Source organism: Lissotriton helveticus, chromosome 8 (assembly GCF_964261635.1).
Source record: "Lissotriton helveticus chromosome 8, aLisHel1.1, whole genome shotgun sequence".
NCBI lineage: Eukaryota > Metazoa > Chordata > Amphibia > Caudata > Salamandridae > Lissotriton > Lissotriton helveticus.
Genome location: NC_136069.1, coordinates 1,216,389,344 through 1,216,413,100, shown reverse-complemented (window position 1 = coordinate 1,216,413,100; position 23,757 = coordinate 1,216,389,344). Strand labels below are relative to the sequence as shown.

At 48.3% G+C, this 23,757-nt stretch overlaps 1 protein-coding gene across 3 annotated transcripts in view; it reads left to right on the top strand.

Annotated features, from left to right (window-relative positions):
* The window catches only part of LOC144773252 (ATP-binding cassette sub-family C member 5-like), a 2,136,031-nt gene that overhangs the window by 1,755,152 nt on the left and 357,122 nt on the right, over positions 1-23,757 (top strand). The window lies entirely within an intron of this gene.

Here is a 23,757-nt window from a genome sequence, read left to right as displayed (position 1 = left end):
ACACCCTGGGGAATTTAGGATGGGGTGACTCGACTGCCTACCACCACGTTCTGTTACCCAGAATACCTTTCAAAGCTAAGAAATTGAAAAAAAAAACGCATTTTCCTCACATTTCTGTGGTGGAAAGTTCTGGAATCTGCGTGGATCAACACTTTTCCACCCACCCAGCGTTCCCCTGGGTCTCCCAAAAAAAATGGTACCTCACTTACCTGGGTCGGATTAGTGCCTGCGACAGGAAACAGCGCAAAACGCAACGTGGTCGCACCTCAATGTTGCAGTTAAAAATTGACCCTTTTATGGCAAAGTGCCTACCTGTAGTTTTTGCACCCTAGCTCTGCCGGCACCTAGGGAAACCTAGCAAACCTATACATTTTTATAAACTAGACACCCAGGGGAATTCAGGATGGGGTGCCTCGACTGCCTACCACCAGGTTCTGTTACCCAGAATCCCTTGCAAACCTAAGAAATTGACAAAAAAAATGCATTTTCCTCACATTTCTGTGGTGGAAAGTTCTGGAATCTGCGTGGATCAACATATTTCCACCCACCCAGCGTTCCCCCGGGTCTCCTGAAAAAAATGGTACCTCCCTTGCCTGGGTCTGCCTAGTGCCCGCCACAGGAAACAGCGCAAAACGCAACGTGGTCGCACCTCAATTTCGCAGTGAAATCGTGCCCTTTTTGGACAAAGAGACTACCTTTTGTTTTTGAACCCTAGCTCTGCCGACACCTAGGAAAACCTAGCAAACCTATACATTTTTAAAAACTAGACACCCAGGGGATTTCAGGATGGGGTGACTCGACTGCCTACCACCAGGTTCTGTTACCCAGAATCCCTTGCAAAGCTAAGAAATTGACAAAAGAAACACATTTTCCTCACATTTCTGTGGTGGAAAGTTCTGGAATCTGCGTGGATCAACAAATTTCCACCCACACAGCGTTCCCCCGGGTCTCCCGAAAAAAATGGAACCTCACTTGTCTGGGTCTGCCTAGTGCCTGCGACAGGAAACAGCTCAAAACGCAACATGGTCGCACCTCAATTTCGCAGTGAAATCGTGCCCTTTTTGGGCAAAGAGACTACCTTTTGTTTTTGAACCCTAGCTCTGCCGGCACGTAGGGAAATCTAGCAAACCTATACATTTTTTAAAACTAGACACCCCGGGGAAATCAGGATGGGGTGACTCGACTGCCTACCACCAGGTTCTGTTACCCAGAATCCCTTTCAAAGCTAAGAAATTGACAAAAAAAACGCATTTTCCTCACATTTCTGTTGTGGAAAGTTCTGGAATCTGCATGGATCATCAAATTTCCACCCACCCAGCGTTCCCCCGGGTCTCCCGAAAAAAATGCTACCTCACTGCCTGGGTCTGCCTAGTGCCTGCGACAGGAAACAGCGCAAAACGCAACGTGGTCGCACCTCAATTTCGCAGTGAAAACGTGCCCTTTTTGGGCAAAGAGACTACCTTTTGTTTTTGAACCCTAGCTCTGCCGGCAACTAGGGAAACCTAGCAAACATATACATTTTTAAAAACTAGACACCCAGGGGAATTCAGGATGGGGTGCCTCGACTGCCTACCACCAGGTTCTGTTACCCAGAATCCCTTGCAAAGCTAAGAAATTGACAAAAAAAACGCATTTTCCTCACATTTCTGTGGTGGAAAGTTCTGGAATCTGCGTGGATCAACATATTTCCACCCACCCAGCGTTCCCCCGGCTCTCCTGAAAAAAATGGTACCTCCCTTGCCTGGGTCTGCCTAGTGCCCGCGACAGGAAACAGCGCAAAAAGCAACGTGGTCGCACCTCAATTTTGCAGTGAAATCGTGCCCTTTTTGGACAAAGAGACTACCTTTTGTTTTTTAACCCTAGCTCTGCCGGCACCTAGGGAAGCCTAGCAAACCTATACATTTTTGAAAACTAGACACCCAGGGGAATTCAGGATGGGGTGACTCGACTGCCTACCACCAGGTTTTGTTACCCAGAATCCCTTGAAAATCTAAGAAATTGACAAAAAAAAGCATTTTCCTCACATTTCTGTGGTGGAAAGTTCTGGAATCTGTGTGGATCAACAAATTTCCACCCACCCAGCGTACCCCCGTGTCTCCCGATAAAAAGTGCTACCTCACTTGCCTGGGTCTGCCTAGGGCCTGCGACAGGAAACAGCGCAAAACGCAACGTGGTCGCACCTCAATTTCGCAGTGAAATCGTGCCCTTTTTGGACAAAGAGACTACCTTTTGTTTTTGAACCCTAGCTCTGCCGGCGCCTAGGGAAACCTAGCAAACCTATACATTTTTTAAAACTAGACACCCAGGGGAATTCAGGATGGGGTGACTCGACTGCCTACCACCAGGTTTTGTTACCCAGAATCCCTTGAAAATCTAGGAAATTGACAAATTAAACGCATTTTCCTCACATTTCTGTGGTGGAAAGTTCTGGAATCTGTGTGGATCAACAAATTTCCACCCACCCAGCGTTCCCCCGTGTCTCCTGATAAAAATGCTACCTCACTTGCCTGGGTCTGCCTAGTGCCTGCGACAGGATACAGCGCAAAACGCAACGTGGTCGCACATCTATTTTGCTGTGAAATCGTGCCCTTTTTGGACAGAGAGACTACCTTTTGTTTTTGAACCCTAGCTCTGCCGGCACCTTGGGAAACCTAGCAGACCTATACATTTTTGAAAACTAGACACCCAGGGGAATTCAGTATGGGGTGACTTGACTGCCTACCACCATTTTTTGTCACCCAGAATCCCTTGCAAAGCTAAAAAATTGACAAAAAAACACATTTTCCTCACATTTCTGTGGTGGAAAGTTCTGGAATCTGCGTGGATCAACACATTTCCACCCACCCAGCGTTCCCCCGCGTCTCCTGAAAAAAATGGTACCTAACTTGCCTGGGTCGGCTTAGTGCCTGCGACAGGAAACAGCGCAAAACGCAACGTAGTCGCACCTCAATTTTGCAGTGAAATTGTGCCCTTTTTGGGCAAAGAGACTACCTTTTGTTTTTGAACCCTAGCTCTGCCGACACCTAGGAAAACATAGCAAACCCATACATTTTTAAAAACTAGACACCCAGGGGATTTCAGGATGGGGTGACTCGACTGCCTACCACCAGGTTCTGTTACCCAGAATCCCTTGCAAAGCTAAGAAATTGACAAAAAAAATGCATTTTCCTCACATTTCTGTGGTGGAAAGTTCTGGAATCTGCATGGATCATCAAATTATCACCCACCCAGCGTTCCCCCGGGTCTCCCGAAAAGAATGCTACCTCACTTGCCTGGGTCTGCCTAGTGCCTGCGACAGGAAACAGCGCAAAACGCAACGTGGTCGCACCTCAATTTCGCAGTGAAATCGTGCCCTTTTTGGGGAAAGAGACTACCTGTAGTTTTTGCACCCTAGCTCTGCCGCACCTAAGGAAACCTAGCAAACCTATACATTTTTGAAAACTAGACACCCAGTGGAATTTAGGATGGGGTGACTCGACTGCCTACCACCAGGTTCTGTTACCCAGAATACCTTTCAAAGCTAAGAAATTGAAAAAAAAACGCATTTTCCTCACATTTCTGTGGTGGAAAGTTCTGGAATCTGCGTGGATCAACACTTTTCCACCCACCCAGCGTTCCCCTGGGTCTCCCAAAAAAAATGGTACCTCACTTGCCTGGGTCGGCTTAGTGCCTGCGACAGGAAACAGCGCAAAACGCAACGTGGTCGCACCTCAATGTTGCAGTTAAAAATTGACCCTTTTATGGCAAAGTGCCTACCTGTAGTTTTTGCACCCTAGCTCTGCCGGCACCTAGGGAAACCTAGCAAACCTATACATTTTTATAAACTAGACACCCAGGGGAATTCAGGATGGGGTGCCTCGACTGCCTACCACCAGGTTCTGTTACCCAGAATCCCTTGCAAACCTAAGAAATTGACAAAAAAAACGCATTTTCCTCACATTTCTGTGGTGGAAAGTTCTGGAATCTGCGTGGATCAACATATTTCCACCCACCCAGCGTTCCCCCGGGTCTCCTGAAAAAAATGGTACCTCCCTTGCCTGGGTCTGCCTAGTGCCCGCGACAGGAAACAGCGCAAAACGCAACGTGGTCGCACCTCAATTTCGCAGTGAAATCGTGCCCTTTTTGGACAAAGAGACTACCTTTTGTTTTTGAACCCTAGCTCTGCCGACACCTAGGGAAACCTAGCAAACCTATACATTTTTAAAAACTAGACACCCAGGGGATTTCAGGATTGGGTGACTCGACTGCCTACCACCAGGTTCTGTTACCCAGAATCCCCTGCAAAGCTAAGAAATTGACCAAAAAAATGCATTTTCCTCACATTTCTGTGGTGGAAAGTTCTGGAATCTTCATGGATCATCAAATTACCACCCACCCAGCGTTTCCCCGGGTCTCCCGAAAAAAATGCTACCTCACTTGCCAGGGTCTGCCTAGTGCCTGCGACAGGAAACAGCGCAAAACGCAACGTGGTCGCACCTCAATTTCGCAGTGAAATTGTGCCCTTTTTGGGGAAAGAGACTACCTGTAGTTTTTGCACCCTAGCTCTGCCGGCACCTAGGGAAACCTAGCAAACCTATACATTTTTGAAAACTAGACACCCAGGGGAATTTAGGATGGGGTAACTCGACTGCCTACCTCCAGGTTCTGTTACCCAGAATCCCTTTCAAAGCTAAGAAATTGACAAAAGAAACGCATTTTCCTCACATTTCTGTGGCGGAAAGGTCTGGAATCTGCGTGGATCAACAAATTTCCACTCACCCAGCGTTCCCCTGGGTCTCCCGAAAAAAATGCTACCTCACTTGTCTGGGTCTGCCTAGTGCCTGCGACAGGAAACAGCGCAAAACGCAACGTGGTCGCACCTCAATTTCGCAGTGAAATCGTGCCCTTTTTGGGCGAAGAGACTACCTTTTGTTTTTGAACCCTAGCTCTGCCGACACCTAGGAAAACATAGCAAACCTATACATTTTTAAAAACTAGACACCCAGGGGATTTCAGGATGGGGTGACTCGACTGCCTACCACCAGGTTCTGTTACCCAGAATCCCTTGCAAAGCTAAGAAATTGACAAAAAAAATGCATTTCCTCACATTTCTGTGGTGGAAAGTTCTGGAATCTGCATGGATCATCAAATTACCATCCACCCAGCGTTCCCCCGGGTCTCCCGAAAAAAATGCTACCTCACTTGCCTGGGTCTGCCTAGTGCCTGCAAAAGGAAACCGCAAAACGCAACGTGGTCGCACCTCAATTTCGCAGTGAAATCGTGCCCTTTTTGGGGAAAGAGACTACCTGTAGTTTTTGCACCCTAGCTCTGCCGGCACCTAGGGAAACCTAGCAAACCTATAAATTTCTGAAAACTAGACACCCAGGGGAATTGAGGATGGGGTGACTCGACTGCCTACCACCAGGTTCTGTTACCCAGAATCCCTTTCAAAGCTAAGAAATTGACAAAAGAAACACATTTTCCTCACATTTCTGTGGTGGAAAGTTCTGGAATCTGCGTGGATCAACAAATTTCCACCCACCCAGCGTTCCCCCGGGTCTCCTGAAAAAAATGCTACCTCACTGCCTGGGTCTGCCTAGTGCCTGCGATAGGAAACAGCGCAAAACGCAACGTGGTCGCACCTCAATTTCGCAGTGAAATCGTGCCCTTTTTGGACAAAGAGACTACCTTTTGTTTTTGAACCCTAGCTCTGCCGGCAACTAGGGAAACCTAGCAAACCTCTACATTTTTGAAAACTAGACACCCAGGTGAATTTAGGATGGGGTGCCTCGACTGCCTACCACCAGGTTCTGTTACCCAGAATCCCTTGCAAAGCTAAGAAATTGACAAAAAAAACGCATTTTCCTCACATTTCTGTGGTGGAAAGTTCTGGAATCTGCATGGATCATCAAATTTCCACCCACCCAGCGTTCCCCGGGTCTCCCGAAAAAAATGCTACCTCACTGCCTGGGTCTGCCTAGTGCCTGCGACAGGAAACAGCGCAAAACGCAACGTGGAAGCACATCAATTTCGCAGTGAAATCGTGCCCTTTTTGGACAAAGAGACTACCTTTTGTTTTTGAACCCTAGCTCTGCCGGCAACTAGGGAAACCTAGCAAACCTATACATTTTTGAAAACTAGACACCCAGGGGAATTCAGGATGGGGTGCCTCGACTGCCTACCTCCAGGTTCTGTTACCCAGAATCCCTTGCAAACCTAAGAAATTGACAAAAAAACGCATTTTCCTCACATTTCTGTGGTGGAAAGTTCCGGAATCTGCGTGGATCAACACATTTCCACCGACCCAGCGTTCCCCCGGGTCTCCTGAAAAAAATGGTACCTCACTTGCCTGGGTCTGCCTAGAGCCTGCGACAGGAAACAGCAAAAAACGCAACGTGGTCGCACCTCAGTGTTGCAGTTAAAAATGGACCCTTTTATGGCAAAGTGCCTACCTGTAGTTTTTGCACCCTAGCTCTGCCGGCACCTAGGGAAACCTAGCAAACCTATACATTTTTTAAAACTAGACACCCTGGGGAATTTAGGATGGGGTGACTCGACTGCCTACCACCACGTTCTGTTACCCAGAATACCTTTCAAAGCTAAGAAATTGAAAAAAAAAACGCATTTTCCTCACATTTCTGTGGTGGAAAGTTCTGGAATCTGCGTGGATCAACACTTTTCCACCCACCCAGCGTTCCCCTGGGTCTCCCAAAAAAAATGGTACCTCACTTGCCTGGGTCGGCTTAGTGCCTGCGACAGGAAACAGCGCAAAACGCAACGTGGTCGCACCTCAATGTTGCAGTTAAAAATTGACCCTTTTATGGCAAAGTGCCTACCTGTAGTTTTTGCACCCTAGCTCTGCCGGCACCTAGGGAAACCTAGCAAACCTATACATTTTTATAAACTAGACACCCAGGGGAATTCAGGATGGGGTGCCTCGACTGCCTACCTCCAGGTTCTGTTACCCAGAATCCCTTGCAAACCTAAGAAATTGACAAAAAAACGCATTTTCCTCACATTTCTGTGGTGGAAAGTTCTGGAATCTGCGTGGATCAACATATTTCCAACCACCCAGCGTTCCCCCGGGTCTCCTGAAAAAAATGGTACCTCCCTTGCCTGGGTCTGCCTAGTGCCCGCGACAGGAAACAGCGCAAAACGCAACGTGGTCGCACCTCAATTTCGCAGTGAAATCGTGCCCTTTTTGGACAAAGAGACTACCTTTTGTTTTTGAACCCTAGCTCTGCCGACACCTAGGGAAACCTAGCAAACCTATACATTTTTAAAAACTAGACACCCAGGGGATTTCAGGATGGGGTGACTCGACTGCCTACCACCAGGTTCCGTTACCCAGAATCCCTTGCAAAGCTAAGAAATTGACCAAAAAATGCATTTTCCTCACATTTCTGTGGTGGAAAGTTCTGGAATCTTCATGGATCATCAAATTACCACCCACCCAGCGTTTCCCCGGGTCTCCCGAAAAAAATGCTACCTCACTTGCCTGGGTCTGCCTAGTGCCTGCAACAGGAAACAGCGCAAAACGCAACGTGGTCGCACCTCAATTTCGCAGTGAAATCGTGCCCTTTTTGGGCAAAGAGACTACCTGTAGTTTTTGCACCCTAGCTCTGTCGGCACCTAGGGAAACCTAGCAAACCTATAAATTTTTGAAAACTAGACATCCAGGGGAATTTAGGATGGGGTGACCCGACTGCCAACCACCAGGTTCTGTTACCCAGAATCCCTTTCAAAGCTAAGAAATTGACAAAAAAAACGCATTTTCCTCACATTTCTGTGGTGGAAAGTTCTGGAATCTGCGTGGATCAACATATTTCCACCCACCCAGCGTTCCCCCGGCTCTCCTGAAAAAAATGGTACCTCCCTTGCCTGGGTCTGCCTAGTGCCCGCGACAGGAAACAGCGCAAAACGCAACGTGGTTGCACCTCAATTTTGCAGTGAAATCGTGCCCTTTTTGGACAAAGAGACTACCTTTTGTTTTTGAACCCTAGCTCTGCCGGCACCTAGGGAAGCCTAGCAAACCTATACATTTTTGAAAACTAGACACCCAGGGGAATTCAGGATGGGGTGACTCGACTGCCTACCACCAGGTTTTGTTACCCAGAATCCCTTGAAAATCTAAGAAATTGACAAAAAAAAGCATTTTCCTCACATTTCTGTGGTGGAAAGTTCTGGAATCTGTGTGGATCAACAAATTTCCACCCACCCAGCGTACCCCCGTGTCTCCCGATAAAAAGTTCTACCTTACTTGCCTGGGTCTGCCTAGGGCCTGCGACAGGAAACAGCGCAAAACGCAACGTGGTCGCACCTCAATTTCGCAGTGAAATCGTGCCCTTTTTGGACAAAGAGACTACCTTTTGTTTTTGAACCCTAGCTCTGCGGGCGCCTAGGGAAACCTAGCAAACCTATACATTTTTTAAAACTAGACACCCAGGGGAATTCAGGATGGGGTGACTCGACTGCCTACCACCAGGTTTTGTTACCCAGAATCCCTTGAAAATCTAAGAAATTGACAAATAAAACGCATTTTCCTCACATTTCTGTGGTGGAAAGTTCTGGAATCTGTGTGGATCAACAAATTTCCACCCACCCAGCGTTCCCCCGTGTCTCCTGATAAAAATGCTACCTCACTTGCCTGGGTCTGCCTAGTGCCTGCGACAGGATACAGCGCAAAACGCAACGTGGTCGCACATCTATTTTGCAGTGAAATCGTGCCCTTTTTGGACAGAGAGACCACCTTTTGTTTTTGAACCCTAGCTCTGCCGGCACCTTGGGAAACCTAGCAGACCTATACATTTTTGAAAACTAGACACCCAGGGGAATTCAGTATGGGGTGACTTGACTGCCTACCACCATTTTTTGTCAACCAGAATCCCTTGCAAAGCTAAAAAATTGACAAAAAAACACATTTTCCTCACATTTCTGTGGTGGAAAGTTCTGGAATCTGCGTGGATCAACACATTTCCACCCACCCAGCGTTCCCCCGGGTCTCCCGAAAAAAATGCTACCTCACTTGCCTGGGTCTGCCTAGTGCCTGCGACAGGAAACCGCAAAACGCAACGTGGTCGCACCTCAATTTCGCAGTGAAATCGTGCCCTTTTTGGGGAAAGAGACTACCTGTAGTTTTTGCACCCTAGCTCTGCCGGCACCTAGGGAAACCTAGCAAACCTATACATTTCTGAAAACTAGACACCCAGGGGAATTTAGGATGGGGTGACTCGACTGCCTACCACCAGGTTCTGTTACCCAGAATCCCTTTCAAAGCTAAGAAATTGACAAAAGAAACACATTTTCCTCACATTTCTGTGGTGGAAAGTTCTGGAATCTGCGTGGATCAACAAATTTCCACCCACCCAGCGTTCCCCCGGGTCTCCTGAAAAAAATGCTACCTCACTGCCTGGGTCTGCCTAGTGCCTGCGATAGGAAACAGCGCAAAACGCAACGTGGTCGCACCTCAATTTCGCAGTGAAATCGTGCCCTTTTTGGACAAAGAGACTACCTTTTGTTTTTGAACCCTAGCTCTGCCGGCAACTAGGGAAACCTAGCAAACCTCTACATTTTTGAAAACTAGACACCCAGGTGAATTTAGGATGGGGTGCCTCGACTGCCTATCACCAGGTTCTGTTACCCAGAATCCCTTGCAAAGCTAAGAAATTGACAAAAAAAATGCATTTTCCTCACATTTCTGTGGTGGAAAGTTCTGGAATCTGCATGGATCATCAAATTACCACCCACCCAGCGTTCCCCCGGGTCTCCCGAAAAAAATGCTACCTCACTTGCCTGGGTCTGCCTAGTGCCTGCGACAGGAAACCGCAAAACGCAACGTGGTCGCACCTCAATTTCGCAGTGAAATCGTGCCCTTTTTGGGGAAAGAGACTACCTGTAGTTTTTGCACCCTAGCTCTGCCGGCACCTAGGGAAACCTAGCAGACCTATACATTTTTGACAACTAGACACCCAGGGGAATTCAGTATGGGGTGACTTGACTGCCTACCACCATTTTTTGTCACCCAGAATCCCTTGCAAAGCTAAAAAATTTACAAAAAAACACATTTTCCTCACATTTCTGTGGTGGAAAGTTCTGGAATCTGCGTGGATCAACACATTTCCGCCCACCCAGCGTTCCCCCGGGTCTCCCGAAAAAAATGCTACCTCACTTGCCTGGGTCTGCCTAGTGCCTGCGACAGGAAACCGCAAAACGCAACGTGGTCGCACCTCAATTTCGCAGTGAAATCTTGCCCTTTTTGGGGAAAGAGACTACCTGTAGTTTTTGCACCCTAGCTCTGCCGGCACCTAGGGAAACCTAGCAAACCTATACATTTCTGAAAACTAGACACCCAGTGGAATTTAGGATGGGGTGACTCGACTGCCTACCACCAGGTTCTGTTACCCAGAATCCCTTTCAAAGCTAAGAAATTGACAAAAGAAACACATTTTCCTCACATTTCTGTGGTGGAAAGTTCTGGAATCTGCGTGGATCAACAAATTTCCACCCACCCAGCGTTCCCCCGGGTCTCCTGAAAAAAATGCTACCTCACTGCCTGGGTCTGCCTAGTGCCTGCGATAGGAAACAGCGAAAAACGCAACGTGGTCGCACCTCAATTTCGCAGTGAAATCGTGCCCTTTTTGGACAAAGAGACTACCTTTTGTTTTTGAACCCTAGCTCTGCCGGCAACTAGGGAAACCTAGCAAACCTCTACATTTTTGAAAACTAGACACCCAGGTGAATTTAGGATGGGGTGCCTCGACTGCCTACCACCAGGTTCTGTTACCCAGAATCCCTTGCAAAGCTAAGAAATTGACAAAAAAAACGCATTTTCCTCACATTTCTGTGGTAAAAAGTTCTGGAATCTGCATGGATCATCAAATTTCCACCCACCCAGCGTTCCCCGGGTCTCCCGAAAAAAATGCTACCTCACTGCCTGGGTCTGCCTAGTGCCTGCGACAGGAAACAGCGCAAAACGCAATGTGGAAGCACATCAATTTCGCAGTGAAATCGTGCCCTTTTTGGACAAAGAGACTACCTTTTGTTTTTGAACCCTAGCTCTGCCGGCAACTAGGGAAACCTAGCAAACCTATAAATTTTTGAAAACTAGACACCCAGGGGAATTCAGGATGGGGTGCCTCGACTGCCTACCTCCAGGTTCTGTTACCCAGAATCCCTTGCAAACCTAAGAAATTGACAAAAAAACGCATTTTCCTCACATTTCTGTGGTGGAAAGTTCCGGAATCTGCGTGGATCAACACATTTCCACCGACCCAGCGTTCCCCCGGGTCTCCTGAAAAAAATGGTACCTCACTTGCCTGGGTCTGCCTAGAGCCTGCGACAGGAAACAGCAAAAAACGCAACGTGGTCGCATCTCAGTGTTGCAGTTAAAAATTGACCCTTTTATGGCAAAGTGCCTACCTGTAGTTTTTGCACCCTAGCTCTGCCGGCACCTAGGGAAACCTAGCAAACCTATACATTTTTTAAAACTAGACACCCTGGGAAATTTAGGATGGGGTGACTCGACTGCCTACCACCACGTTCTGTTACCCAGAATACCTTTCAAAGCTAAGAAATTGAAAAAAAAAACGCATTTTCCTCACATTTCTGTGGTGGAAAGTTCTGGAATCTGCGTGGATCAACACTTTTCCACCCACCCAGCGTTCCCCTGGGTCTCCCAAAAAAAATGGTACCTCACTTGCCTGGGTCGGCTTAGTGTCTGCGACAGGAAACAGCGCAAAACGCAACGTGGTCGCACCTCAATGTTGCAGTTAAAAATTGACCCTTTTATGGCAAAGTGCCTACCTGTAGTTTTTGCACCCTAGCTCTGCCGGCACCTAGGGAAACCTAGCAAACCTATACTTTTTTATAAACTAGACACCCAGGGGAATTCAGGATGGGGTGCCTCGACTGCCTACCACCAGGTTCTGTTACCCAGAATCCCTTGCAAACCTAAGAAATTGACAAAAAAAACGCATTTTCCTCACATTTCTGTGGTGGAAAGTTCTGGAATCTGCGTGGATCAACATATTTCCACCCACCCAGCGTTCCCCCGGGTCTCCTGAAAAAAATGGTACCTCCCTTGCCTGGGTCTGCCTAGTGCCCGCGACAGGAAACAGCGCAAAACGCAACGTGGTCGCACCTCAATTTCGCAGTGAAATCGTGCCCTTTTTGGACAAAGAGACTACCTTTTGTTTTTGAACCCTAGCTCTGCCGACACCTAGGGAAACCTAGCAAACCTATACATTTTTAAAAACTAGACACCCAGGGGATTTCAGGATGGGGTGACTCGACTGCCTACCACCAGGTTCTGTTACCCAGAATCCCTTGCAAAGCTAAGAAATTGACCAAAAAATGCATTTTCCTCACATTTCTGTGGTGGAAAGTTCTGGAATCTTCATTGATCATCAAATTACCACCCACCCAGCGTTTCCCCTGGTCTCCCGAAAAAAATGCTACCTCACTTGCCTGGGTCTGCCTAGTGCCTGCAACAGGAAACAGCGCAAAACGCAACGTGGTCGCACCTCAATTTCGCAGTGAAATCGTGCCCTTTTTGGGCAAAGAGACTACCTGTAGTTTTTGCACCCTAGCTCTGTCGGCACCTAGGGAAACCTAGCAAACCTATAAATTTTTGAAAACTAGACATCCAGGGGAATTTAGGATGGGGTGACCCGACTGCCTACCACCAGGTTCTGTTACCCAGAATCCCTTTCAAAGCTAAGAAATTGACAAAAGAAACACATTTTCCTCACATTTCTGTGGTGGAAAGTTCTGGAATCTGCGTGGATCAACAAATTTCCACCCACCCAGCGTTCCCCCGGGTCTCCCGAAAAAAATGGTACCTCACTTGTCTGGGTCTGCCTAGTGCCTGCGACAGGAAACAGCTCAAAACGCAACGTGGTCGCACCTCAATTTCGCAGTGAAATCGTGCCCTTTTTGGGCAAAGAGACTACCTTTTGTTTTTGAACCCTAGCTCTGCCGGCACGTAGGGAAATCTAGCAAACCTATACATTTTTTAAAACTAGACACCCCGGGGAAATCAGGATGGGGTGACTCGACTGCCTACCACCAGGTTCTGTTACCCAGAATCCCTTGCAAAGCTAAGAAATTGACAAAAAAAACTTATTTTCCTCACATTTCTGTTGTGGAAAGTTCTGGAATCTGCATGGATCATCAAATTTCCACCCACCCAGCGTTCCCCCGGCTCTCCTGAAAAAAATGGTACCTCCCTTGCCTGGGTCTGCCTAGTGCCCGCGACAGGAAACAGCGCAAAACGCAACGTGGTCGCACCTCAATTTTGCAGTGAAATCGTGCCCTTTTTGGACAAAGAGACTACCTTTTGTTTTTGAACCCTAGCTCTGCCGGCACCTAGGGAAGCCTAGCAAACCTATACATTTTTGAAAACTAGACACCCAGGGGAATTCAGGATGGGGTGACTCGACTGCCTACCACCAGGTTTTGTTACCCAGAATCCCTTGAAAATCTAAGAAATTGACAAAAAAAAGCATTTTCCTCACATTTCTGTGGTGGAAAGTTCTGGAATCTGTGTGGATCAACAAATTTCCACCCACCCAGCGTACCCCCGTGTCTCCCGATAAAAAGTGCTACCTCGAGGGAGGAGCCTAGCTCGCGACCGAGATGGCCGCGTTTTAGCTCGGCTCCGTTCAACCACCTGTTTTCTCCGATTATCCTGTATTTCTCCTGCCCCGGGAAGCCCTCCTTGCGGTGTTTCGGTACCGCGGGCACTTTGCGGACACTTACCCATTGCTCCGGTGATCCTGGGTGCTGTCGATCCTGTGCGGTGGTCCCGCTCGGAGCCTTCGGGGCGGACTGGCCTGGACCTCCTGGCAGCGACGGGACGTGACGGAGCGCGATGGTCGGCCCTTGCTGGCGCTGTGGATCTGGTTGCGGGGGCTGATGTGCGAATAGGCCGGCTGTGCCCGTTGGCGGACCCGACTGGCCTGGGCCTAGGGGTGCGGACGCTGCCTCCTGCGGGGGAGCCTCCTCATTTATCCGGCTTGGTCCCCCCCTTTGTTCCCCGGCCCGGCCATTTTGAATTTTCCGCCCGGGCTCGGAGAACGGGGCCGGCGGCACGAGGGGGCCGCCGAACATCCTTCTTCTGGTGGGTCTCCTTCCTGCCTTGGGGCGCCCCGCCGCAGTTCGGCTGACCTCCTTTTGCTTTGGTGTTGCTCCGGCCGGGGCCCCCGACGACCGAGGGCTTGCTGGGCTCCTAAGATGGCGGCCGACCCTGAGAGTCTCTGCCGGGCCTGGGCGAGCACTGGGGGCCCGCCACACGGCCCGGATGTCGGATCTTGTGAAGGGTTTCCTGCACTTCAAGTTGTCCTGGATGCACTATACTCCTGGCGGACTTCCGTGGCTGCGCCTGTTTCCCCTGTGGAGGCGGACCCACTTTTTGATTTAGGCGGGCCCCCATCGTTGGATTTTGCTTCCTTGTTGCAGGGTACGGCTGGTGTGCTCCTGGTCTCTGTGCCTCCGGCGGAGACCGCATCCTTGAATTGGAGACTCTCCGACGCCCTTCGTCGTCCTGCTTTGTTGCCTCGGCCGCTGGTCTGCGGTCCGTTTGCATCCTGTCCAGGCCTCGATGATCCTTTCTGTTTCTCATCGCGTCGGCTCCCCGGCCGGGGCGCCTGTGCCGACCCAGCTGGGCTTGCCTCGTTGGACTTGTCCATAGAACTGTGCCTGCGGTGCGAAGATTGTACCGTAACTTTTTTATATTCTCCGTATTTTCTTTCACGTTTCTCCTCAGGACTGCCGCTGGATTTCCTCCTGAACCCTGTGTCCCTCGTCGTTTGGACTTTGTTTGTTTGGATGATTACAACCTTGGACAAAAGCGGACAGGGCTGAAATGACTTATTATATGCGGTAGTCTTGTTTTTGATCTATGACCGACATGTGCTGTTGTGATGTTGCGTAACTTCGTGGGACTCCTGAAACTTATCCTGATGTCGTTTAACTTCCCGTGGGCTCTGCCTCTCCCCTTTTCACAGGTGGTGGGATGGTTGCAGATTATCCTGTTTTTGCCCTCTCCCGTGTGTAATGTTCCTTCCTTTCCCTGGCCCTTCCTTTTGCCTTTGTTTCTACCTTGTTTCTTTCTCCTATATTTCGGGTTCTATTTAGGGCGACAGGCACGCTGCTGGGGGGTTGGCCGTAGCCTTCTGCAGGGGTGTAGGGTGGGCTTGAGGGGTGGGTGGGGGGGTCTGTTGCTGTTTTTGGGGGATCTTTTTCCTCCTTTCTTCTCCCTTTTTGGTTCTATGGCCCTTGTGTATCCCTTCTTTCGGGGCTCTGTCTCGTCGTCTGTCCCCCTGGTGTCTTTCTGGGGTATTTTTCCGGTATCACGATGATTCTGATTTGCTGGGTGTGTTTTCTGTATTTTCAATGTCTATTTTGTACCGGGTTATGGTTTTCCTGTTTCGTCGCCCGGGGGCGGGTGTTTGGATAAGAGTCCCTTCCTTTCCTTCTTCCCCCTTCCTTTCCCCCCCCCCCCTTATGCGGGGTTCCTTTCTTTTATTGGGGGTCCGTTTCGTATTGTTCTTGTATTTGGGTCTTTTTCTGTGCTGTTTGGTGGGACGGGTGGTAGCTGCGGTGGGCGGGCATTGGACGGTGTGTGCGATGGCCTTTCCTCATGTCTGTTGTTTTGACCGGTGCTTATTGGTATGCCTATTTCGTGTTTGTTTCTCCTGTGTTTTTTATGATCATTGTATTGCTGCCCGCCGCGGCCCCGCCCCTTTGGATTGTCTCTTGGCCCGCCATACTCCTGTACTCCCTAACCCGTCCTTTAAAAATAAGAAAACTACCTTTCTAATTCTTATCTCCTGTGATCGCTCTAAGATGCTTGTTATTTCTCCTGTTTCTTTGCCTTTGTATACTGTGATACTCTGTGCATTGCTCCTGACATTCGGCTCTGTGGTGGCCAGCCCGGTGGGTTGTAGGCCCGTATTTGTGAGCTCTTTCTGTACAATAAAGGTTTTAAAAAAAAAAAAAAAAAAAAAAAAAAAAAAAGTGCTACCTCACTTGCCTGGGTCTGCCTAGGGCCTGCGACAGGAAACAGCGCAAAACGCAACGTGGTCGCACCTCAATTTCGCAGTGAAATCGTGCCCTTTTTGGACAAAGAGACTACCTTTTGTTTTTGAACCCTAGCTCTGCCGCACCTAGGAAAACCTAGCAAACCTATAAATTTTTGAAAACTAGACACCCAGGGCAATTTAGGATGGGGTGACTCGACTGCCTACCACCAGGTTCTGTTACCCAGAATCCCTTTCAAAGCTAAGAAATTGACAAAAGAAACACATTTTCCTCACATTTCTGTGGTGGAAAGTTCTGGAATCTGGGTGGATCAACAAATTTCCACCCACCCAGCGTTCCCCCGGGTCTCCCGAAAAAAATGCTACCTCACTGCCTGGGTCTGCCTAGTGCCTTCGACAGGAAACAGCGCAAAACGCAACGTGGTCGCACCTCAATTTCGCAGTGAAAACGTGCCCTTTTTGGGCGAAGAGACTACCTTTTGTTTTTGAACCCTAGCTCTGCCGTCAACTAGGGAAACCTAGCAAACATATACATTTTTAAAAACTAGACACCCAGGGGAATTCAGGATGGGGTGCCTCGACTGCCTACCACCAGGTTCTGTTACCCAGAATCCCTTGCAAAGCTAAGAAATTGACAAAAAAACGCTTTTTCCTCACATTTCTGTGGTGGAAAGTTCTGGAATCTGCGTGGATCAACACATTTCCACCCACCCAGCGTTCCCCCGGGTCTCCTGAAAAAAATGGTACCTCACTTGCCTGGGTCTGCCTAGTGCCTGCGATAGGAAACAGTGCAAAACGCAACATGGTCGCACCTCAATTTCGCAGTGAAATCGTGCCCTTTTTGGACAAAGAGACTACCTTTTGTTTTTGAACCCTAGCTCTGCCGGCACCTAGGGAAACCTAGCAAACCTATACATTTTTGAAAACTAGACACCCAGGGAAATTTAGGATGGGGTGACTCGACTGCCTACCACCAGGTTTTGTTACCCAGAATCCCTTGAAAATCTAAGAAATTGACAAAAAAAAGCATTTTCCTCACATTTCTGTGGTGGAAAGTTCTGGAATCTGTGTGGATCAACAAATTTCCACCCACCCAGCGTACCCCCGTGTCTCCCGATAAAAAGTGCTACCTTACTTGCCTGGGTCTGCCTAGTGCCTGCGACAGGAAACAGCGCAAAACGCAACGTGGAAGCACATCAATTTTGCAGTTAAAAATTGACCCTTTTATGGCAAAGTGCCTACCTGTAGTTCTTGCACCCTAGCTCTGCCGGCACCTAGGGAAACCTAGCAAACCTATACATTTTTTAAAACTAGACACCCAGGGGAATTTAGGATGGGGTGACTCGACTGCCTACCACCACGTTCTGTTACCCAGAATACCTTTCAAAGCTAAGAAATTGACAAAAAAAACGCATTTTCCTCACATTTCTGTGGTGGAAAGTACTGGAATCTGCGTGGATCAACACTTTTCCACCCACCCAGCGTTCCCCTGGGTCTCCCCAAAAAAATGGTACCTCACTTGCCTGGGTCGGCTTAGTGCCTGTGACAGGAAACAGCGCAAAACGCAACGTAGTCGCACCTAATTTTCGCAGTGAAATTGTGCCCTTTTTGGGCAAAGAGACTACCTTTTGTTTTTTAACCCTAGCTCTGCCGACACCTTGGGAAACCTGGCAAACCTATACATTTTTAAAAACTAGACACCCAGTGGATTTCAGGATGGGGTGACTCGACTGCCTACCACCAGGTTCTGTTACCCAGAATCCCTTGCAAAGCTAAGAAATTGACCAAAGAAATGCATTTTCCTCACATTTCTGTGGTGGAAAGTCCTGGAATCTGCATGGATCATCAGATTTCCACCCACCCAGCGTTCCCCGGGTCTCCCGAAAAAAATGCTACCTCACTGCCCGGGTCTGCCTAGTGCCTTCGACAGGAAACAGCGCAAAACGCAACGTGGAAGCACATCAATTTCGCAGTGAAATCGTGCCCTTTTTGGACAAAGAGACTACCTTTTGTTTTTGAACCGTAGCTCTGCCGGCACCTAGGGAAGCCTAGCAAACCTATACATTTTTTTAAACTAGACACCCAGGGCAATTTAGGATGGGGTGACTCGACTGCCTACCACCACGTTCTGTTACCCAGAATACCTTTCAAAGCTAAGAAATTGAAAAGAAAACGCATTTTCTTCACATTTCTGTGGTGGAAAGTTCTGGAATCTGCGTGGATCAACACTTTTCCACCCACCCAGCGTTCCCCTGGGTCTCCCAAAAAAAATGGTACCTCACTTGCCTGGGTCGGCTTAGTGCCTGCGACAGGAAACAGCGCAAAACGCAACGTAGTCGCACCTAATTTTCGCAGTGAAATTGTGCCCTTTTTGGGCAAAGAGACTACCTTTTGTTTTTTAACCCTAGCTCTGCCGACACCTTGGGAAACCTAGCAAACCTATACATTTTTAAAAACTAGACACCCAGTGGATTTCAGGATGGGGTGACTCGACTGCCTACCACCAGGTTCTGTTACCCAGAATCCCTTGCAAAGCTAAGAAATTGACCAAAGAAATGCATTTTCCTCACATTTCTGTGGTGGAAAGTTCTGGAATCTGCATGGATCATCAAATTTCCACCCACCCAGCGTTCCCCGGGTCTCCCGAAAAAAATGCTACCTCACTGCCCGGGTCTGCCTAGTGCCTGCGACAGGAAACAGCGCAAAACGCAACGTGGAGGCACATCAATTTCGCAGTGAAATCGTGCCCTTTTTGGACAAAGAGACTACCTTTTGTTTTTGAACCCTAGCTCTGCCGGCACCTAGGGAAGCCTAGCAAACCTATACATTTTTTTTAACTAGACACCCAGGGGAATTTAGGATGGGGTGACTCGACTGCCTACCACCACGTTCTGTTACCCAGAATATCTTTCAAAGCTAAGAAATTGAAAAAAAAAACGCATTTTCCTCACATTTCTGTGGTGGAAAGTTCTGGAATCTGCGTGGATCAACACTTTTCCACCCACCCAGCGTTCCCCTGGGTCTCCCAAAAAAAATGGTACCTCACTTGCCTGGGTCGGCTTAGTGCCTGCGACAGGAAACAGAGCAAAACGCAACGTAGTCGCACCTCATTTTCGCAGTGAAATTGTGCCCTTTTTGGGCAAAGAGACTACCTTTTGTTTTTGAACCCTAGCTCTGCCGACACCTAGGGAAACCTAGCAAACCTATACATTTTTAAAAACTAGACACCCAGGGGATTTCAGGATGGGGTGACTCGACTGCCTACCACCAGGTTCTGTTACCCAGAATCCCTTGCAAAGCTAAGAAATTGACCAAAAAAAGGCATTTTCCTCACATTTCTGTGGTGGAAAGTTCTGGAATCTTCATGGATCATCAAATTTCCACCCACCCAGCGTTCCCCCGGGTCTCCGGAAAAAAATGCTACCTCACTTGCCTGGGTCTGCCTAGTGCCTGCGACAGGAAACAGCGCAAAACGCAACGTGGTCGCACCTCAATTTCGCAGTGAAATCGTGCCCTTTTTGGGGAAAGAGACTACCTGTAGTTTTTGCACGCTAGCTCTGCCGGCACCTAGGGAAACCTAGCAAACCTATAAATTTTTGAAAACTAGACACCCAGGGGAATTTAGGATGGGGTGACCCGACTGCCTACCACCAGGTTCTGTTACCCAGAATCCCTTTCAAAGCTAAGAAATTGACAAAAGAAACACATTTTCCTCACATTTCTGTGGTGGAAAGTTCTGGAATCTGCGTGGATCAACAAATTTCCACCCACCCAGCGTTCCCCCGGGTCTCCCGAAAAAAATGGTACCTCACTTGTCTGGGTCTGCCTAGTGCCTGCGACAGGAAACAGCGCAAAACGCAACGTGGTCGCACCTCAATTTCGCAGTGAAATCGTGCCCTTTTTGGGCAAAGAGACTACCTTTTGTTTTTGAACCCTAGCTCTGCCGGCACGTAGGGAAATCTAGCAAACCTATACATTTTTTAAAACTAGACACCCCGGGGAAATCAGGATGGGGTGACTCGACTGCCTACCACCAGGTTCTGTTACCCAGAATCCCTTTCAAAGCTAAGAAATTGACAAAAAAAATGCATTTTCTTCACATTTCTGTTGTGGAAAGTTCTGGAATCTGCATGGATCATCAAATTTCCACCCACCCAGCGTTCCCCCAGGTCTCCCGAAAAAAATGCTACCTCACTGCCTGGGTCTGCCTAGTGCCTGCGACAGGAAACAGCGCAAAACGCAACGTGTTCGCACCTCAATTTCGCAGTGAAAACGTGCCCTTTTTGGGCAAAGAGACTACCTTTTGTTTTTGAACCCTAGCTCTGCCGGTAACTAGGGAAACCTAGCAAACATATACATTTTTAACAACTAGACACCCAGGGGATTTCAGGATGGGGTGCCTCGACTGCCTACCACCAGGTTCTGTTACCCAGAATCCCTTGCAAAGCTAAGAAATTGACAAAAAAACGCATTTTCCTCACATTTCTGTGGTGGAAAGTTCTGTAATCTGCGTGGATCAACATATTTCCACCCACCCAGCGTTCCCCCGGGTCTCCTGAAAAAAATGGTACCTCCCTTGCCTGGGTCTGCCTAGTGCCCGCGACAGGAAACAGCGCAAAATGCAACATGGTCGCACCTCAATTTCGCAGTGAAATCGTGCCCTTTTTGGACAAAGAGACTACCTTTTGTTTTTGAACCCTAGCTCTGCCGGCACCTAGGGAAGCCTAGCAAACCTATACATTTTTGAAAACTAGACACCCAGGGGTATTCAGGATGGGGTGACTCGACTGCCTACCACCAGGTTTTGTTACCCAGAATCCCTTGAAAATCTAAGAAATTGACAAAAAAAGCATTTTCCTCACATTTCTGTGGTGGAAAGTTCTGGAATCTGTGTGGATCAACAAATTTCCACCCACCCAGCGTACCCCCGTGTCTCCCGATAAAAAGTGCTACCTCACTTGCCTGGGTCTGCCTAGGGCCTGCGTCAGGAAACAGCGCAAAACGCAACGTGGTCGCACCTCAATTTCGCAGTGAAATCGTGCCCTTTTTGGACAAAGAGACTACCTTTTGTTTTTGAACCCTAGCTCTGCCGGCGCCTAGGGAAACCTAGCAAACCTATACATTTTTTTAAACTAGACACCCAGGGGAATTCAGGATGGGGTGACTCGACTGCCTACCACCAGGTTTTGTTACCCAGAATCCCTTGAAAATCTAAGAAATTGACAAATAAAACGCATTTTCCTCACATTTCTGTGGTGGAAAGTTCTGGAATCTGTGTGGATCAACAAATTTCCACCCACCCAGCGTTCCCCCGTGTCTCCTGATAAAAATGCTACCTCACTTGCCTGGGTCTGCCTAGTGCCTGCGACAGGATACAGCGCAAAACGCAACGTGGTCGCACATCTATTTTGCAGTGAAATCAGGCCCTTTTTGGACAGAGAGACTACCTTTTGTTTTTGAACCCTAGCTCTGCCGGCACCTTGGGAAACCTAGCAGACCTATACATTTTTGAAAACTAGACACCCAGGGGAATTCAGTATGGGGTGACTTGACTGCCTACCACCATTTTTTGTCACCCAGAATCCCTTGCAAAGCTAAAAAATTGACAAAAAAACACATTTTCCTCACATTTCTGTGGTGGAAAGTTCTGGAATCTGCGTGGATCAACACATTTCCACCCACCCAGCGTTCCCCCGCGTCTCCTGAAAAAAATGGTACCTCACTTGCCTGGGTCGGCTTAGTGCCTGCGACAGGAAACAGCGCAAAACGCAACATAGTCGCACCTCAATTTTGCAGTGAAATTGTGACCTTTTTGGGCAAAGAGACTACCTTTTGTTTTTGAACCCTAGCTCTGCCGACACCTAGGAAAACATAGCAAACCCATACATTTTTAAAAACTAGACACCCAGGGGATTTCAGGATGGGGTGACTCGACTGCCTACCACCAGGTTCTGTTACCCAGAATCCCTTGCAAAGCTAAGAAATTGACAAAAAAAATACATTTTCCTCACATTTCTGTGGTGGAAAGTTCTGGAATCTGCATGGATCATCAAATTACCACCCACCCAGCGTTCCCCCGGGTCTCCCGAAAAAAATGCTACCTCACTTGCCTGGGTCTGCCTAGTGCCTGCGACAGGAAACAGCGCAAAACGCAACGTGGTCGCACCTCAATTTCGCAGTGAAATCGTGCCCTTTTTGGGGAAAGAGACTACCTGTAGTTTTTGCACCCTAGCTCTGCCGCACCTAAGGAAACCTAGCAAACCTATACATTTTTGAAAACTAGACACCCAGGGGAATTTAGGATGGGGTGACTCGACTGCCTACCTCCAGGTTCTGTTACCCAGAATCCCTTTCAAAGCTAAGAAATTGACAAAAGAAACACATTTTCCTCACATTTCTGTGGTGGAAAGTTCTGGAATCTGCGTGGATCAACAAATTTCCACCCACCCAGCGTTCCCCCGGGTCTCCCGAAAAAAATGCTACCTCACTGCCTGGGTCTGCCTAGTGCCTTCGACAGGAAACAGCGCAAAACGCAACGTGGTCGCACCTCAATTTCGCAGTGAAATCGTGCCTTTTTTGGACACAGAGACTACCTTTTGTTTTTGAACCCTAGCTCTGCCGGCACCTTGGGAAACCTAGCAGACCTATACATTTTTGAAAACTAGACACACAGGGGAATTCAGGATAGGGTGACTTGACTGCCTACCACCAGGTTTTGTTACCCAGAATCCCTTGCAAAGCTAAGAAATTGACAAAAAAAACATTTTCCTCATATTTCTGTGGTGGAAAGTTCTGGAATCTGTGTGGATCAACAAATTTCCACCCTCCCAGCGTTCCCCCGTGTCTCCCGATAAAAATGCTACCTCACTTGCCTGGGTCTGCCTAGTGTCTCCGACAGAAAACAGCGCGAAACGCAACGTGGTCGCACCTCAATTTCGCAGTGAAATCGTTCCCTTTTTGGACAAAGAGACTACCTTTTGTTTTTGAACCCTAGCTCTGCCGGCACCTAGGGAAAGCTAGCAAACCTATACATTTTTGAAAACTAAACACCCAGGGAAATGTAGGATGGGGTGACTCGACTGCCTACCACCAGGTTCTGTTACCCAGAATCCCTTGCAAAGCTAAGAAATTGACAAAATGCATTTTCCTCACATTTCTGTGGTGGAAAGTTCTGGAATCTGCGTGGATCAACACATTTCCACCCACCCAGCGTTCCCCCGGGTCTCCTGAAAAAAATGGTACCTCACTTGCCTTGGTTTGCCTAGTGCCTGCGACAGGAAACAGCGCAAAACGCAACGTGGTCTCACCTCAATTTCGCAGTGAAATCGTGCCCTTCTTGGGCAGAGAGACTACCTTTTGTTTTTGAACCCTAGCTCTGCCGGCACCTAGGGAAACCTAGCAAACCTATACATTTTTGAAAACTAGACACCCAGGGGTATTCAGGATGGGGTGACTCGACTGCCTACCACCAGGTTCTGTAACCCAGAATCCCTTGCAAAGCTAAGAAATTGACCAAAAAAACACATTTTCCTCACATTTCTGTGGTGGAAAGTTCTGTAATCTGCGTGGATCAACACTTTTCCACCCACCCAGCATTCCCCTTGGTCTCCCGAAAAAAATAGTACCTCACTTGCCTGGGTCTGCCTAGTGCCTGTGACAGGAAACAGCGCAAAACGCAACGTAGTCGCACCTCAATTTCGCAGTGAAATCGTGCCCTTTTTGGGCAAAGAGACAACCT